The following is a 6,000-nucleotide window of genomic DNA, read 5'->3' on the forward strand; positions in this document are numbered from 1 at the left end:
TGTGAACTAGAAAATGATTTTAAAATTTGCATCACTATCAAAAAGTATTCACTTTAAAACTTATTAATTCAAAAATCTCGTTTATCATGGAAGCTTTTGAAATAGTTTTACGTATTCGTGGTATTTTGGTAAATCATGCATATCTTTTGAAAACCCACATCCTACTACTAGTAGATATATATAAAAACGAACTAAACCCCAAAAATTAAAAAAATTATAGAGGCCTTATTATATAATGAAACCCAAAATAAAGTCTTAATTATAATATTAAAAGAAACTTTGTCAAGTGGCCACCTCTAAGTCCTCCGTCGCATCGATCCGTCTAAGCCTGGGGATTTCCTGCATAGTTAATAGATGGGTGAGTTGACGAAAACTCAGTGTGTGAAATCCCATAAAAACATACAATCAGAGTAAACATAATTTGGGCCTAAGCCCTCACTTTCAGTTAGGGGCCTTAGCCCCTCTTTCAGTAGTAGTAACAGTCTGGGCCTAAGCACATTACAATATCAGTGGCAGTTTGGGCTTTAGCCCATTTCTGTACAATATGCAAACACAGAATCCGACCCAATCCATCCGCTACACACCATCTCCGTACCAGCCTTACACACCATGTGGGGATAAAATCGACCCACCCAACCCTACACACCAAGTCATACCGGCTACAGCACTAAAACAGTATTTGCAGCAGAGTTGGCAGTAATAGGCTTATAGCCTTTCAATGCACTTTATCCAAAATCATATGTCCCACCCCATGCAATGCAACATGATATGTATGTACATACAGTAAAAATGGCATGCTTAAACAGTCATACATCACATAGGGGTAAAACAATCATCTTACCAAAAATAAGGGTCCAAGTACACTTACCGACCCAACGGTAGGTCCACAGCCATCTTGGGCGACCCGTGCAACCTTAACAGTCCATCGATGATATTGGGCCCACGGGCCATATTGCGAGCCTATGTAGGCTTAAATTGGCCTTAGTCGTGGGGTTTACATAGCCTAACCCAATAGTAACCACACTTTTATGTGATTGATTTCGTGTGGGGCCCACAGGCCCATTGGGCCTACATGGCCCAATTCGGTGCAAAATGGCCCAGTATCGTTTCGGCCTATGAAGATGCTCATGGCCATCTCGTTGAACGCACGGCCATGTTTCGTCACACGGCCTACCACACGGGCACCCACATGCCCGTGCGGTGTCGTCAACCCACTTTTTTAGCTTTTCAGCCTTTCAACTTTTCGGCTTTTCAGCCTTTGCAGTTTCACATCCAATGGTAGTGTTACACACACCTATTATAGGGTTGTAATCGAAATGCTTCTGAGATCAACACACCTATGATTAACAATAATTCCTCATTAGCCTAAAGTCGTTAATTCATACCACAATATCAAAAAGTATTCGTTCAATCCATCGTCACTTACCAAACCAACAATCACAGATCCTTACTGACTTAACACCCACGTACCGCTCCAAAACTTTGACCTTCATAAGAAACATTCGATCGATTCATAAGTATGTAAAGTCCAAGAAAAACACATCTCATTTAAAGCGCTTACCCCAAAAGTGAATAGACCGCTTGTATTGAGAAGAACAGTCTGCCTGAACTTCCACAATAGAAGCCACACTCCTAGCAAGATTAGACAGATCATAAGATGTTTAGACGAAAGCATACATTTGGCCCCAAAGAGAAAGAGAAGGGGAAAGCCAAAACTTGGCAGTTGAGCTAACAGAGACTCGGCTAGAAAAGTGATAATAAAGTGATTGTACTTAACCTTACCAATAACTCAAATGACTTTCAGCAATAGTCAATAAAGGAGATTTGGCCCAAGCAAGAAGAACAGAAAGATTTGAGAGAGGAAAGAACAAATGTATTCGATCAAAGAGGTGATCAATTGAGTCAGGGAGAAGAATGAGAGCTTCAATCAAGACTAAAGCTAAAAGTCGAAAGGGTCAGAGAGAAAAGAAAGGAGGTTATTCGGTAACAAAAGGTATCAAGGGAAAATAGTTGTCAAAGAGTAGAAGGAGAAGAATAAAAAATGAGATAGTCCCAAAATGAAAGTACCCGAAAGCACTACCCAGAAATAACCGATACCAAAAGACTTCCTAACATAAATCAACTTCAGAAAATAAAGAGTAAACAAAACCACAATTTGGCGAAATCCCAAAATGAAATGACCAATTACCAATACATAGCTGAATTTCACCCCAAAAGAACTCTCCAATTTTGTTCAGCCTTCCACACACTAAACACCTCCCCCAACATCCCTACACAACTAAAACACTAAGTGCTAGAGTTCAAACCCAGCAAGACTCTTCTCCAAATTCGAACTTGTTTGATTTTCTCCTTAATTTCCTCCCATTCATCTCTTCAAATTCAACTAACAAAAACCCCATTCAAATCTGTTCAACATAGGAGTAAAAAGCTAGTTTTATATATAATATAGTATATATTTTTAAGGGTAAATTATACCCAATGTTACTAAACTCTTGGTGTTTCGGTCAAACACAACTTCCTCCCAAGGCCATCAGCAAAAATAATCTCCATTTGCACAAGCAAGGATTCGAACCTCAGACCACTAGCACACTTTACATTCCACTATCCACCAGACCAGCAGGCCCATTCTATCATTTTTTACCAAAATAAACTTATAACCCTACTGGCCAAAGATAGGGGTTTTATCCTTAGAAAGCAAAATTTTTTGGAAGCCAAGGCTTAAACCCATGACTTCCCAGAGACTTCTTAGAACACTTAGAACACTTAACCACTAAAGAAGATGCACAGTTGTGTCACTTTCTTGCACAACTAAACATTTATGTGCAGTCTCCTAACTGCACCCATACTCAAGACCTAATACTTTTAGGCCAAAACTTTGAGGCGTTACAGTTACGGCTTCGGCTAACCACTGATGTACTAAGTGTGTGATTGCTTAAAGCATGAAAAGATTTCCGAATGAATGAATGTATTTGAACAAGTGGTGAGAATGAAATGAATAAATACGGGAAAGTTTAGGTATGTTTGATACCTATGTGGTGGATGATATTATGCGCATGAAGCTTGATGAATTCGTATGAACATGTAATATGAGATATAATAGAATTGATGGATGAATTGTGAACTACTAAGTGTTTATTACTTGATGTTTTGTATATTATAAACTATTGTTTATTTATGGTATGAACTTACTAAGCTTTAAAGCTCACTATGTGAAAGGTTCTCTGTTTATAATGTTATAAGGCTAGCTCGGATCTTGAGATAATCAGCTTTAAAGCTTTAAATATCACTGTGTGAAAGGTTCTCTATTTACATCAATCACACTATCGGACATCTATTTTGGTACGATTTTGAGAGTTGTATATATGGTATATGGCATGTATAGGCCAGTGTCATTTTGGTATGTTTTGTGTTGTGAATATTAGCCATGAGAATTGGCTTATAAATATTAATATGTATGGCCTTTTAAGTTGGTTAAAATGGTGTGTTTGATAGGTAAGTCATATGATGTATATATTGTTCATGTGATGGTTTGATTTTAGAATGTTGAATTGGCAAGTTTTGTGGTATGAAGTATGTGATAAAGTGATGAGTTTCTGTATTTGAAACTTATGTATGTTGTGATGATTTTGGTACATTTACTAGGTATGTTTTGGTTGAGAAATTGAGTAATGAATTGGATGGTAATTGAATGGTATAAATATATACAAATTGGTTGATTTGGTTGCCTATGAATGTATGCAAATGATGCTAAATTGTTGTGGTTTTGGATTGTTTGAGTTAGGTGGAACTTGTGACAGCCCAAAATTGACCCTAGTCGGGAAGTGGTTTCGGGACCACAAAACCGAGTCATACTAATAATTAGCCATCATATTTGATGCTTATTATATGTATATATGCATGTGTGAAAATTTCATGCTTGAATTTTGTAAATTGTAAGTGATTTTTATTAAATAGGACTTATGTGAGAAAATTTAGAAATGTGCTAGGCAAATGTGAAGTGGCCTATTAATGCATGTTATGAAAATGATGGGTTTGCATGTCAAATTACCCAAAATGTGAGCTAGTGGCCGGCCATGCTATGGGTGGAAACATGTTGGGAACATGTTGGCTTAGTGTGTTATGTTAGAAAGAATAAATAAAAGGGTTAGTAATTAAGTAATGAAAAGGGAGGGGTGATGAAAACAAAGTTGTCTCATCCATCTCCCCCCCTCCATTTGCCGTAGCTAGACAAAGAAAAAAGAAGAAAGAGTGTGTTCATCTTCCTTACCTTCTTGCAAAGCCGAAACAAAAGGGGAAAGAGGAAGGAATTTGTCTAGGGCATTCGGCTATCTTGGAGGTTAAATAAGGTAGGAGTTCATGTTATTTCTATTGATTTTTATGAGAATCTAGTAGTAGTCAAACTCTTATTGTAACCCATATGTTGACTTTTCTTTAGTTTTGGTGACAAATTGTGCATATGGTATTATTGGATAAATGCTAAAAGGATGGTGTTTTGATATTTTGGATTGAAATATTAGAAAGGGGAAAATATGAGCTACCTAATTAGATATATGTGAATTTAAAAGATGGTATGAACAAATGTGGAGTTTTGCTAGTTTAGGATTATTCGGCCAAGTGTTTATGTGGTGGAAATTAAGTGTTAAATGGAATGAAAATGATATTATATGGGGGTATGTATATTCGGCCATATGAGTAAATATATAGATGATGTTAAATTTGATTATGTATAATGGGCCATATAGAGTACACATTGTGATATTAACTTTAATTCTCTATAATTGATCAAGTGGGTGATATTGGTTTATATGGTTGAATTTGAATTATGAATATGTACCTTGAAATAAAATATATCATTGACTATGTTACTTTGGAAGTAAGAATGCATTCGGCCTTGAGACAATTTATAAGTATTAGTTAAGGTTCTAATGTTTTGAACAAGAATGGTTGTAAGATGAAATGAAAATTATTAAAATATATATGAGTAATTAACAAGGGTGGTTGCCGTGTATATAATATTTATGTGTGTTTTATTGAAATATTTATTGGGTTAATTTTAGTAATTGGATCTTAGGTGATCAATAGCCGAATGGCTTAAAGTTAGTAAAAAGCATAAGGTGAATAAAAATAAAATGTTGCCGTATGCTTCTTTTGATATGAAACTATTAATGTTATGGGATATAAATAACTAGCAAGGTAATTAAACTAGTTGATTTATTTATTTAAGCTCAAGAACCTAAAGGAGAGGCGTCCAAGAAGGGGAAATCGAAGGTCATCGAGTAGCCGACTTGAAATTATTTTACCCAACATAAAGTAAGTCATTAAGCATATAGTTTGTATTAATTTAAATGGTCATAACGTCTATGTAATGATGCTGAATGGAATGATAAATATATATATACATGTATGTATGTGGTGATGAAAGTGTTGAATGAAAAGAAAAGAGGTGAGATGTATTGAGTTGTTGATCTCGGCACTAAGAGTGCGGGTATAAACATTTATGATCATGAGATTGGCGCTAAGTGTGCGGGTTTAAATTGTACAGCACTAAGTGTGCGAGTTTGATTATGTAGCACTAAGTGTGCGAGTTTGATTATGTAGCACTAAGTGTGCGAGTTTGATTATATAGCACTAAGTGTGCGAGTTGATTATATAGCACTGAGTGTGCGGACTTAATATATACTTTTGAATCACTATGGACACTAAGTGTGCGACATTATTGAGTTGATCACGGACAGCGGATCGGGTAAGTACCTTGAGTTTGTGACTAATAGGCGTTATGTTTATATTTGAAGTTGAGCTTGGTAAGTTTGAACCTATGTGACAATTATAATTGAAGTCACGTACATAAGATTTATCGTGGAATAGGTGAAAGGTCGTTTAGTTGTATGATTGTAACGAAAATAAAATGATGTATGAAAATGCCTCGAATATCCTATTGATTAGTATATGGAATGTGAATGCATGACTTGGTATGAGATTGAACCGATAGGTTTGAGGAAC

This window comes from Gossypium hirsutum, chromosome A10 (genome assembly GCF_007990345.1).
Source record: "Gossypium hirsutum isolate 1008001.06 chromosome A10, Gossypium_hirsutum_v2.1, whole genome shotgun sequence".
Lineage (NCBI taxonomy): Eukaryota > Viridiplantae > Streptophyta > Magnoliopsida > Malvales > Malvaceae > Gossypium > Gossypium hirsutum.